Raw genomic sequence first — 13,643 nt, 5'->3', positions numbered from 1 at the left:
CTTTACTGCAGCTACACAGACACCCCTCCCAAAACTAGGTCGTTTGTATTTTTCTGGATGATTTGTTCCCGACACTCATTATGGCTGTTTTCCTTCTTTTGTTTTATTTGCAATGAATGTATTTGTTGTTTTTTCTTGACCTTTTCTGAACTGATGGGAGGACAGAGAGTACAGACTATAAAAACACCTTGGCAATCATTTATGAAACGTGCGTACGATCTAAAACGGGCGTAGGACGGGCGTACGCCGATTCCTACGCAAAGCTCGGCATTTATCAATTAGAACATGAAAGTCTGCAACACCTTTTTTAGCCTGTGGGGTTCTGCACAACATCGCTCAGGAAAACAGGGGGCCATCAATGTAGTGATGGAGCCAGCTGACCCGATGTCCTTACAGCCCCAACCGGGGGCTATGCCAATAAGACAGGATATCACTCCTTGATTTCAAAAGTTATAGTTTTATGTTTGGCAATTAAATTCAATACAGGAAACATGCCGATGCATACCATTTGTATTTATTCTTCAGGTTTTCATGTTTCTCAAGTGTTGTTAATGGCCACAAGTGAACAGTTTCTTTCTGCCATTGACCAACATATTTTGGCTTGTTTTTCCAGCCCCTCTGCTGTCAGGAGACAGGGTCAGGTTTGATTTATTTTAAATGAGAAAAAAAAAAAAAAACACTGCATAAACTCCACTACTGTGTGTTTATTTAAATATGTATACACCTACATGTAGACCTTAGAGGTTTCAATATAAGCCTATATATTACTATTAGGGGTATACAAATGTCAAGGATGTATAAATTACATAAAATTCAGCACGTACACGTACATGTACATACACACACGTACATACATATACATTTACATACATACATACATACTGAATATATATTTGTAATATTTGTCTTGCATTTACTAAATACAATAATACTTGTAGACCTATGTAGACTATTGGCGTTTTTCCACCACATGATTCCTCCTCGACTCGCCTCAACTATACTTGCCTTTTTTGGTTTTCCATTACGAAAAAAGTCCCTGGTTCCTGCTAACAGGTTCTTTTTTTAGTACCAACTCAGTCAAGGTTCCAAGTCAGCTGAGGCGATACCAAAAGGTGACGTGAAAACCTGCAGACATCTGATTGGTTGGAGAGAATCGTCACTAATCACTGCGTCATCATTGTTAGTGACCGATGGGGGTGTCCTGAACATGTAATTAGCCTTTCATTTGGACTTTCATAAAAAAAAACTTCCATAATATGAAGTTGAATTTAAGTTTTTTTGGACTTTTATTGAAACAGTGAAAAGAATATAGTGACATGAGCAAGATTGCAGAAAAAAAGCATGTTTCACAGAAGCTGTATACTGAGTCCAAAGTACACCGGCTTTTATCTTCAATGGAGCTCTCCCGAACTTCATAAAAACGTTTGAGACAAAACCTCTATTAAAGCTATACTGCGTTGTTTCTGTCGCCCCCATGAGGAATTCTAAGTAATGACAACAACACTGTCTGCGCGCCCACAATACAAGCCTTCTGTGATTGCGCCCCCACCCCTCCTCCATGCAGCTGGTAAGAGAGAGTTGTGTGGACCTGATAGTCTTAATTAGCTTTGCAGCAACTCCTATGGCAATGGCTTGAAGGTAAAAAAAATATTATCAAAAAGTTATGCACCAAAGCTTTAAAACCTTCACTGTGTTTGGTGCAGCGGTGGAAGAAGTATTTAGATCTTTTACTTCAGTAAAAGTACCACATTGTAAAAAAAATACTTTATACTTTTATTACTATTTTATTATTACAAGTAAAAGTCCTGCATAGAAAATGTTACTTATGTAAATTAAGTAAGTCAGAAGTATTAGGAAAATGTACTTAAAGTATTCAAAGTAGAAGTACTCAATGCAGAAAAATCCTCACACTTTAGAAACTGGAACCAATTCAACTAAGTGTTAAATGGTCTAATTATTTCATCTGTACTTCTAGGTCTATATATTGTTGGGTAGTTTAATTTATAAGAAATCAAATTTGATAAACTACATGTGTTTTGTGTGCAGAAATCTTAATTTGTAAAGTAACTAGTAACCAAAGCTGTCAGATTAACGCAATGGAGGAAAACAATATGTCCCTCTTAAATGTAGTGGAGTAGAAAGTGGCATGAAAAGAAAAGACGCAAGTAAAGTACAAGTTCCTCAAATTTGTACTAATAGGTACAGTACTTCAGTAAATGTACTTAGTTCCATTCCACCAGTGGGTTTTGTGTGATGCGTTAAAACACTGAGAGCATCTCTGGCCTTGGAGCTTCTGTCCATTTACATGTTAAATCTGGCTTCTCGCCTTCTCATTGGCTCCAGAGCAGAACGTTTTCTCCGTTTCTTTTCAGTAATTTTCCATCTTGTGTGGGGGAGGCAGGGAGACCTCCTGACCAACCCCAGCTGTGACTGGTTTGAGGAGAGCTGAAGTATTGCATTGAGAGCCTCCTGGACCGTCCACGACTCACAGCGGCCTTGGCAACCTAAACAGACCACTTCCTGTCTCTGACTAACTCCTGACTCCTCGACGTCAGCAGCACCGGGCCCGATGTCCACAGCTTTCCCCACAAAGGAAAACACACAGGAGAGATTTCAAGTCAGGCTGCTGTGTCACGGGTTTGTTTTCTCTCTCTTCCTGTAAACCCCCAGACTCAAACCGACAGCCGGAAAATCCCAGAGGCCAGCGAGTTCAAGGAAGTTTGACCGATTGAACTTCAGCTCTGATAAAAAGATTCCTGTCGGGGAAATAAAACACACTTTAAAATGTTGATGTAGGCGCTTCTTTCGTAAACACATTGCTCAAGATGTGAGGCCCTAAAAAAGGGCAGAGTGACTTGCATTTTTTGAAACCTTGGGCTCTAAATTTCAAGTGTTGAGAAAGATATATGCATTTCCACATTAAAATGTCCAATAACAGCTAGACCTATGTTCTCTATGTTTTTGAGTTGTGGACTGACATTATCCTAAATGTTTTCAACAATGTCATACATTGATCTTTTGTCCAGTTTTAAACCACATTTTTATGATACGCTTGGTGTTTTTGAACTCTATATTTTAACAGGGACAAAAGAATTTGGTAATCAGACTTCTGGAGTTATCAGAGAAAAATGCTGAACAAGCTTTTTAACGCGGATCTGCTTTATGTATTGTATGTGTGCGATAGTCTGTGGAGTCTTTTGAGGAAGGCACATTCAAACCTGGAAACAAAACAAGAAGAGGAAAAAACTTTTTTTTGTACACCAAAATAAAGTTCCTTACTGGAATAATGACATTTACAGTATGTGTAAAACTATTTGTAACTGTAAACATCATGTGGCTTTGCAGCCTGTTACGCTACGATACGTTGGGGAATTCATTTTGGGCACAATGATGCAAACAGTGAATAGTGATCTACAATCAGATTAAAAGTTATAGTCAATGAATAGAAAACTGTTGATCTATAAATATAGCTGGTGCAATGGTAACAGGTTGTAAAGTTGTTCAGTCGCTAGCTTCAGCTATGATGCTGCACACGTTACAAACAGTGAATAGTGATCTACAATCAGATTAAAAGATATAGTCAATGATTAGAAAAACAGTCGATCTATAAATATAGCTGGTGCAATGGTAACAGCTGGTAAAGTTGTTCAGTAGCATTGTTGACAGCTATGATGCTTCAAGTCTTCAGCCTCGGAGTTGAAGAGGTCTCATTAAAAAACCAACCCCCAAAAAAGAGGATGGATCTTATAAGAGTAGAAAATGTTGATAAGTAGCATTTTTGTTTCCCGTGTGTAAGAAGTTTAACCAGAAATCACTTTAGGAAGGAAAACAAGATTCACTTTCAGAAAGGTTCCTTAAATTGGAGCCAAATGGGGCTTCAAGCCAACCATTGTTCATTCAGAGGCGCTGAAATATAACCCGATCAGCCCGGAGAGGAGCTAACTGCTGTGTTGGTCGGCTCAGGTGGATGGAGGAAACCAGCTGGGGCTGATTGACAGCTGTCGGTTTTCTGAGGAAAGCAGGCAGACGTTTGGTAAAGTGCAACAAAAGCAGGATTAAGCTGTTGGATTATCTTTAATCAGGTGGTAAATAACCTGCAAAGGTTCAAGTTTCTGTTTGTTAAAAAGAGGAAAGTGATGCACACAGATAAATGCTTGTACTTGTTTGACATGTTTTTCTCTTGCATTAGTGAATAAAAAGGTACAGTGAATCATAGTTTAACTTTCTGTATTGAAAAGAGTGTTTTTGCAATGTTTAGCTTCTTAACTCTAAATATACAGTACTTACTGCAAAAGTAAAAGAACCCCGTACCTGGACGTGTGTCTACATGAGGCCCTTCTTCCTGGTTCAGGTCTTTTTGTTCCAATGAACCAAATTATGTTCTACACCACAATCTTCTTGCCAAAAGCTTGTCTCTTGTCTGTTTCAACATGTCTACATGCACAAAACCAACTCCATAAAGAAGTGATTTTCCCAGTTCGGTGTGGAAGAACTTGACCTCAACCCCATCCAACACCTTTTGTGTGTAAACTTTCACAATGGCAATCTGCACTGATGCGGTTTATTGACTTTCCAGGTTTTTTCCAATGCAGGTCTTCATGTCAATAATCTGCAGATCTGATGTTCAGCACTCATGTTTCCTACTAATTGTCAAGCAAATATTCTAATGCGAGACTTCAAAATGCCCATAAAAATACGTTGATGGAAACATGACTATTGTCGAGCAACTTTCAGGAGTCCAGCATGTAGTTTTTCTAACTTTAACCACAGCTTAATCATGCTTCTTCCACAGGCATTCCAACATGTCAAACATTTACAGCCATATTAACACACGTGTGGCTCTGCTCTTGTTAGTGCATGTGAGCTGAAAATCCACATTCCAAAAACTAAGATAGTCTACATACAGTAACATCTGATGAACATGAACACATATTGAGCAAAATCAAAATATCTTCATATCATTGCAAAAACAGGAGGCAGCGGAAGAGTCGGAAGGGGTTAAATGTGCTAAAAGTAGGCCAAGTAGTGGGAGATAGAACAAGCGCCAACACGCTGTAGAAATAAACTATGAGAACAGTGGTATTAAACCATTTTTTAAGATTTTGCCGAAGTGTTCAATATCAAAGTTCTGTCTGCAGAAGAGAGTTGAACTGGAGTCGATGAAGAGCCACAATGACATACACATTTTGTGTTAACCTTGAACAAAATGATGATGCACATTATCACACACATTCCTGCAGAGCAAACAACAAGAAACAGCTTCAGTTTTTTCATCAGCTGCAAACACAGAAATATGAAAACTTTACTCTAAAGTATTATTGAACAGGTACAGTATATCATGTACTTTTATTCAAGTACTGTTGTACTTTTGACTGGCAAAGTACTTTCTACTCCACTACATTTATTTGACTACTGTAGTTACTTTGACTTTACAAAACATACTTTTTTTTTTACAAAACATAATTTTATGAAATTTTATGCATTGTTATAGATTATAGAAGGCCCTCACAGGTCAGTTATGTTGTTGATCAGACCTCCTCGGGTTGGATTTGTGCAGAGTACTGCTGGGATTTACGTGAACTAATGATAGTACTTATAGCAAGACTGTCCGAAAACCATTTTTTGGGCTCCGAAACTTCAGTGGGCTACACACACAGGCTGTTTGTTAACGCCCACAAACGTCCCGCCTGACTTAAATTAAATTAAAAGAAAAAATTCAGACAGAAGTGTCCCCCCCCCCCCCCCCCCCCCCCCCCACACACACACACACACACACACACCACACTTCTAGTGGGTTATCTGTGAGGTTGAGAGGTATTGAACATTAGTTCTCAGTACATTTTTGTTTTTTGTTTTTTAAGAAAAGCACTGCATATCAAACCTTTAACGATAGTTGTTATAAGGTGTTGTGTATTTTAAATAAATAATGAGATATGAAAAACAAAATTAGCATTTCTTGTCTCAAGGTGTTGTAACTGATCATAACAAGCATTAAAGTTGAATTCAATATTTTTGCAACAATTGAAGAGTAAACTCTAAAAAATGCTCTGAATTTGTCATTGAGTTTGTCCGTGGGAACCACACTTACTCACAGCTGCACACACCTGCAAGTATCTGTCCTTATTGTTTTGTCAATTGTTTTCTTTCAACACACGCGCACATACACACACGTACACACACACACACACACACACACACACACACATACAAATTTGTGCTCATTGAACTGTCATCCTGCTCTAAGGTGACATTACGTGTTCTTCTTCTTCCCAGGACAAGTTCAATCTTTAGTCACGTCTGGAGTCACTCTCATTTAGTGCATGTATAGGTACTGAGTGTGTGTGTAATTCAGGCCTGTGTGTGAAAGTTCTATGTTTCTTTGAACCATCCCTCCCTACTGCAGATTGTTATAGGAGACCCAGACTATTTATACTTTATACCAACTTTATTTATTCATACTGCGTCGTTTCAAAGCACCGTGGCTGAACAGCTGCTCCAAGTGGTAAATATTGCAGAGGATGGGTTTACATTGGATCAGGAAGTAACCCTAGTTTCAACGCCAATTTAATACAGCGACCAAACGGTGGAATTACAACTTCTGTGTCCGTTACATGATGCCACCGGGCCAAGTCAAAGGCTTACAATAGACATGTCTGTAAATCAGTGGATACATTTTTTTTGCAGTGGTGTGGTCCACTTTTTTTAAGTGAGTGTACTGTAATTTTTCCCACTCAGCAACAACCCCATATTTTTTTGTAATATTACCACTTATACAGCATTAGCCTCAACTGCAGTGTCAATCAAAGCGGCAGTAGCTTCACGGGCTGGCTTACAAAAAAACTGAAAAAGTGAATTTGCTTTCGTTATATAATTCCTTTAGTTTTTTACATGAGTTACTTTCAAATTTGTGCAGAGAATGACCGCCAAGCAACCGTGTTGTTGTTCCTAGCTACTGAGCAACTCGAATAAACGGGGCTCTGCCTCCAATGCTGCATCCAGTTCTTATTACACATCCATGCGTTGGTTAGTTGAAAGCCTGGTGTGGCTCATACAGACACTGAAGTGCATTTGGCTTTTGATTCATTGTTAATATAAAAAAAAGTTTAATGGAGAAGATTTCTAGAGGTTTCTGTTGCTAAAATGGCTTAGCAGAGTAAACTGTCAACATTTATTTTCACTCATGCATCCCCCTCCACAACAGCCGGGTAATCACCCACACAGCTGTTCTGCTGTGAAGGATCCTGTTGACAGTGTCACACACAATGCATGCTGGAACATGTGGGCAGAATGGGACAGCCACACTTAGCTACAAAGTTTTCCTTTTTAGAGTATTTTAGAGTCAGTCATTAGCAGCTAGGGTTCTTCATGCTCTCTGATAGGTCCGTCATCACACTGATTTCATCTACAGTGACGTGATATTTGTGTTTAATCTAATGAACCATAAGGTGAGCTCAGATAGGCCCAAACCCCCAACAAAAACATTACTAATCCACATTGACATCATTTTGCCTAGAGGGCGATTGTATGAATCTCTCTTCTATCTGATGCATCGTAACTTTTCCTTAAAATAACTAAATATACACAGTGTATTTACATATACAGTATATATATATATATATATATATATATATATATATAATTACTTTTGTTCTGTGACATGAAATTATTGATGATGTTGTTTTGAGATTCATGATCTGATGTATGGTGTCTTTAATTTATCATTTGGTTGTTTTAGATGGGTTTGATTTTATTTTTACAGATTGGGACAGCTCTAGTTAGTTTAGAATCAAATCTTATATAACTTCATCATTTTCAATGTTAAATGTGATTTCACAGTCAAATTTTGTTGAATTCCCATCTTGTGATAATGATAGTTTGATGTTGCTGGTTTTGCTAAATTTGGATGCTCTTAAGAAAATAAATCTTTCATCTCAATCAGACTACCCTGGGTAAAAAATTAGAAGAAAAAAATTTGATATAAAGATCATTCAAAAAATGTGTCTTTGAGTGAACATATCCTATTTTTCATCTGATGCTCCACTTACTATCTCAGTGTTTTAAAATAAGATTTCATTTTGATAACCTGACATTCCTGAACTCCTATTCCTGAATTCATATTATGAATCACTTTCAATTTTTTTATGATACAATGTGACCTCTAATATGAGATTAGATTATTCATTTAAAAAAATGTCCCATACTGTATTTTCATTGTGTATTTTCATACATGTTATTTACATAGTATTAATTATTAATCACACTAATATGAAGTTTCACATGACCCTTAGTAAGTCGCTAAACTACCTTTATAAAGTGTCAGCAAATACTTTTGGGTATATTTGTTATGTTGTTGACTTTATTTTAAGTGTGAATAGTTTTTTTCCTCTTTAACACTTCCACATGGTATATGACTAAACATGGACTACACCGTATACTACAGCATTTAAATGTTATCTCTCCAGTCCGCTGGTGTTCCACACAGGTTCACATACCGAGGCTTCTCCAGACACATTTACTTTCTAACAGCGATACCAGCCAGCATAGTTGGCAGTCTCACAAAGTGAGTGTTTGTTTTCTCAGCCTGTCTGGGCCGAACAAGGGATTGCCTCGTCTCTCACTGAGTCACTGGCTCAGGTCAAAGACCCCCATGTTCAAAGCAAACACATACACACACACGCACACTCACGCACCCACACACACGCACACACACACACACACACACACTCAGAGGCGATGCTATCGGGTTTGGGAGCGGAGAGCAGGTTGAACCAGTTCATTGTCTGATTATAAAGGGTTTGTACTGCACACCAGTGGTGGAAGAAGTAGTCACATCCTTTATCTAAATAAAAGAAGTAATACCACATTGAAAAGAATACTCCATAACAAGTAAAAGTCCAGCATGAAGCAGTGTCAGCTAAATTTACTCAAAAACTTATCACAAAATTTCTCTCTGAATTGTAGGAGTGTCTATATAAAGTAAGATGGACCTCCTCAAATACAAGTACCTCAGAATTTTATTTAAAGGCATAACATGTAACTTTTCCACATTAAAACCTCTAAAACAACTAGATCTAGTTATATATTTAGTTGAGTTATGTACTTCCATCATCCCAAATGTTTCCAACAATGTTCAAACTCATTTTATTAAGGGTAACGGTTCGTTACAGTTGTGTGTGGCTAGCTGTCGCTGTCATAAATTGATCCAGTTTTAAAAGACATTTTTTGATACCCTTTTTCAGATCTTTTGGTTTTGACTTCTATATTTTAACCGGATGAAGGATTTTAGTCATAGGATGTCTGGGTTGTAAGTTCTCAGAGAAACAAGCTGATCAAACATCAGCAAAAGGTCGATTCACAAATCCTTCGCTGCAGCAGAACAGCGATATATATTTTTATGGCCATTTCCGTCCGACCGCTCAGACATGAAAGGGGAGAGAGGGGGGGGAAGACATGCAGGAAACCGTCAAAAAAAAGTCGAAAAGTCAGACTCAAACTCTGGACCTTCTGCGTTGAGGAATAAAACTCAACATGTGTATACCTGTTCGACCAACTGGGCTAACCAGACACAGAAACACAGATTTCTAACTGCTTTTTCAGTGTTTTGTTGCTAGTTGTAATAGGAGGAGAGAAGAAGAGAAGAAGACCTCTGTGGATAATTTTGTTCCTGGTAAAAAAAACTCCTGAACAATGAACACTGAAGGAATCCTAACTGGGAGAAGCTGAGTGTAATGTTGCTGTATTGATTGAAAGCCCCCTAGTGGCAGAAAATGACATATTGCACATTTAAGGACAGTACTGGCAAATGCACTGCTGCACTCACACACCCAAACACACAGAAACACACTAAACTACTTATGTCATTGAATTTTTATGATTCACAAGTAATACATGAACCTTTATCATTTACATCCTGCGAAGGTTTTCAGTTGCAGTTTTGGACAAAGTTTCTTTTTGTGGCTAATACATTTAATAGTCAGTCCTTTACGAAGAGAGAGCACATCGTCGTCAGCGCATCAGCTGAACAGTTGCTGAAATGTAAGGTTCCTCCGGGGAAAAACACTCAGCTATCAGCATTGCCTCGTGTCCTAAATCAGCATCATTACAAGCACCCAGCTGCACAGATGTCAAAGGTCAGAGATCACCTCCAACACAAACATATTTGTGCAATTGCATGTCGTAACTGGAACTGCCTGTCTCCAGTCAAACTATACGAATGAAAATAGTTTTTGTCTCAGTCTGCAGCTTCTTCTATTTGGCTTCCCTCCCTCAGTTTCTTTGGGGAAGCAAGATGGCATGAGTTAAAATGCTTTGCTCCTCTATCATGCCACCACACACTCCAGCTGAGTCTCTGAAGCTCCACCCACCACCTGGACCCTCCAGGGCTCCTCTCCCGTCCATTCCTGCACTGTGCACAGGCTCCCCTCACCCTCCTGGGGCTGAGACGCTGCCATGTCTGGACACTGCCGCTGGAGTTCTGAAAGTTCACAAAAAAGTTTTTTTTCAAACTGAGCTTTGGATGGAAAAAGAACAGATACAAAAGTTAATATCTATGGCTACAATAAAAACGGCAGATGTCAACATTCCCAGATTTGTAGATAGGAAGTTAAAAGACCAAATTAACTTAAAGCAACAGTGCGTAGTTTCTGTCGCCCTCATGAGGAATTCTGAGTAATGACACTGTCATCCACATGACGCAAGCCTTTGATGATCACCCATCACTCCCACCCCTCCTCCACACAGTTGCTTACACTATGAACTCTGCATATTAGGGAATAATCTTTTTTATGTCTCCAAAGCTAAATGCATCACTCAAGTAGGACTGCACTATTTAGCAAATATAGCCAAACTGAGAAATACAGAGAGAGATTTATGGGTCTGATTAGCTTTGTACAACTCATGTCACAGTGTCGTGAATGTGAAAAAACGTTGCTATAAAATGTATTTGAGCATTATAGCTTTAAAATAACAAAAATCAAATGGCTACAATTTGACTAAAAATAATTTTAAAAAGACTACAAAGATCAAGTTTGCGCAATTTGCACAAACTTCACTCAGGTGTTGTGTAGCCTATAAATAAGCAATGTATCAAAGTTGGCAAACCAACCTGTGATTGTGTGAGTCTCCTCAGTGTAGATCTGCAGGAAGACAAGGGCAGAAAGGAGCAGCAGCCAGCGATGGGCCTGGTCTGGCGCCTCCCTCAGCGGGGGCCTCCTGCTCCAAGAGGGCGGGTACAGGACCCGGCGGGGGCGACGACCCCTGGGAGGAGAGGGATGCAGGTAGGAGGAAGAACTGGAACAAGAGGAGGAGATGAAGGGGCTGGTTGCTTCCACAGGCCCCAGGGCCGCAGGGAGCAGTCTGCAGGAAGAGGAAGAGGAAGGCATGGTCGATGTTTGATGATCTTCTCAAGAGTCCGTTTTCTCCAGATTATTATCAGTGTCTTTATCAGAAGCTGTCTCTGCTTATCTTTCCCAGGCTTTTAAATTTGTCTTAGACTCTGCATCACTTTTTTTTTTTGTGTTCTCTCTTTCGTGCTCTGAAAGTCTCTCTTCATCACTAATCCAGTTCTAAATTCAGCACACAGACTCTTTAAATATGTGCAGAGTAGGTGTTGTCAGCTTGCCTGTGGCCAGGTAAACCCCACCCACCTTTGGAATTTTTTGTTATTGTGACTTAAAAGAATTATTTTTAGATGCACGCAAACTCTTCTGTCTGCATCACATTTCACAGCTGCAAGAAATTTCCTGCTGCAGCTGCATGGCGGACTCGAGTCGAGGATTTGGGCCTCTAAGTGGATCGTTGCACGTCATCATTTCACTTAAGAATGAGATGAAATTCAATCTGGCTGAAGCTGCATTACTGCAGTGCAAGAACGTTGAACAAATAAGTTAAGAGTCCATGATGAAAGCCAAAGTGTTCATTACAGATTTAACTGTGTGTAATCGAACAGCAGCAGAGGCAAATTGTCTAGAGAAACATGGAGAAAATGGAAAAACAACTGAACCCACACCCTCCAAATTACATGTTGAACATATTCACTTATGCCAACATGTGATGTGATTTAGTGTTAAAAATAGTGTCAGAAAAAAGTGTTGTGTGGTTATCTTATTGTACACAAAGATCAAAACCTCTCCTCTCATCTCCTCTCATACCTCCTCTCCTCTCCTTGCGTGTATACTTTGGATTTGTTTTTCTTTGTCTCTCCTCAGGCTTTGACCACAAAAACTCTCACTGAAACTTCTGGAATGTTTTGGAGTTTCCTTAATCATCCGCTCGCTATTTTCTCTGCACGCAAGACACAAACACCACCATATGCAATACACTGTATGTCATTATTGCAGTGTGGGATGTACAGTCACGTAGCGCTGCGTGCAACAGTAAGTCGTGACACACTGGTTCAACAAACTGTATATTAACTCACACAAATACCACCTCCACACAGGGATGCCTAACAACACATAAACACAACGGCATCACACATTATAAGTCAGCACAAAGACTCTCTGGAGCAGTTAACCATAGTCCAGATTTTAAAATTCCAACACAACTAAAGCGGAGGGTGATGGATATCCATCTGAAAGAAGGACAGGAAGTGGTATGTTGTATATAGACTAGGTTCAATTCAACCTCACTAAACAAGGCAGGTGTGAAAATGTGTTTAGTTAAGAAACTTATTGAAATGCAGAGTTCATGCTCCCAAAGAGGATTGGAAAAATGAAACATAAATTTTGGTTTTCCCTCTGCTGTAATGAGACACAGCAGTGTGACAGAGAGGAGAAAAGAATAACAGACCACACTGGCTGTTGGATCGTCTCCACAACGAACACACTGCACCAAAATCCTGATTGTCATACATCTCAACTCTTTGAGTTCCACTTCAGTTTAGCCCCAGTGAGTTTATTCAGGGTGGATTTGAGTATGATTCACTGAGGGAGTGTCAGAGGTTCAGGCGCTGGCCATAAGGAAAACATACTACACTTGAGTGTTGACTTGTTCCTGAGCCTATTTTTTATTGAGCTTCATGTTTGCAAGTTTGTCCACACCCAAAGTCAATGAATGAGCATCAATAAAAAAAGAACAAGACATGATCTTCTTGGTTAAAGTTTGCGTGGGTCATATCGACGCCAAAAACTGTTGCTCCACTAGCAAGGACCACGCCACAACACTGTTCAACCCAGTCCCACGGCAGTTTGTGAAATGGTCACATTATTTAATCCATTGATTTATGTACACGGACACATTCATGTTGGTTTTTTTCGTGGGGGTGAGCACGTTTTTTTAAACTAATGTATTTCAATGGGATGTATCTTTTGTGATCACAGCACGACTACGGTAGTGAGTAGTGTGAATAGCCGACAATCTGCATAGGGAGGTTGGCCCGAGTGTTGGATGGGTCAAACAACACAGGACTTTCATTCCAGAGACCGGGGATCGTGTCCCGCATTTGGCATTTAATTTCCCTGTTGTGTCCCCTAAAGACCCCGTCCTGGCGTTTGACGTGTCCTTTCAACATTCTTCTTTATTTTAATTTTGGGGCATTTTTAGGCCTATATTTCCAGGACAGCTGAAGAGATGAAAGGGGAGAGAGGGTAAATGACATGTATTAACAGGTTTCAGGTCGGAGTTGAACCCTGGATCACTGCATC

General features: G+C 39.4%; 1 long non-coding RNA gene across 1 annotated transcript; it reads right to left on the bottom strand.

The window, feature by feature from the left end:
- Nucleotides 1–9,744: 9,744 nt before the first annotated feature.
- Nucleotides 9,745–13,439, bottom strand: LOC116689660 (uncharacterized). The gene is made up of 3 exons (XR_004332064.1): nt 13,355–13,439; nt 12,543–12,544; nt 9,745–9,754 (listed from the first exon to the last, which is right to left on the bottom strand). It is a non-coding gene; the product is annotated as an uncharacterized LOC116689660 (long non-coding RNA).
- Between the last annotated feature and the right edge of the window lie 204 nt (nt 13,440–13,643).

Source organism: Etheostoma spectabile, chromosome 5, assembly GCF_008692095.1.
Source record: "Etheostoma spectabile isolate EspeVRDwgs_2016 chromosome 5, UIUC_Espe_1.0, whole genome shotgun sequence".
In the NCBI taxonomy this organism is placed as follows: domain Eukaryota; kingdom Metazoa; phylum Chordata; class Actinopteri; order Perciformes; family Percidae; genus Etheostoma; species Etheostoma spectabile.
Note: the sequence above shows the minus strand (reverse complement) of the source record. Positions and strands in the feature narration are given on the sequence as shown.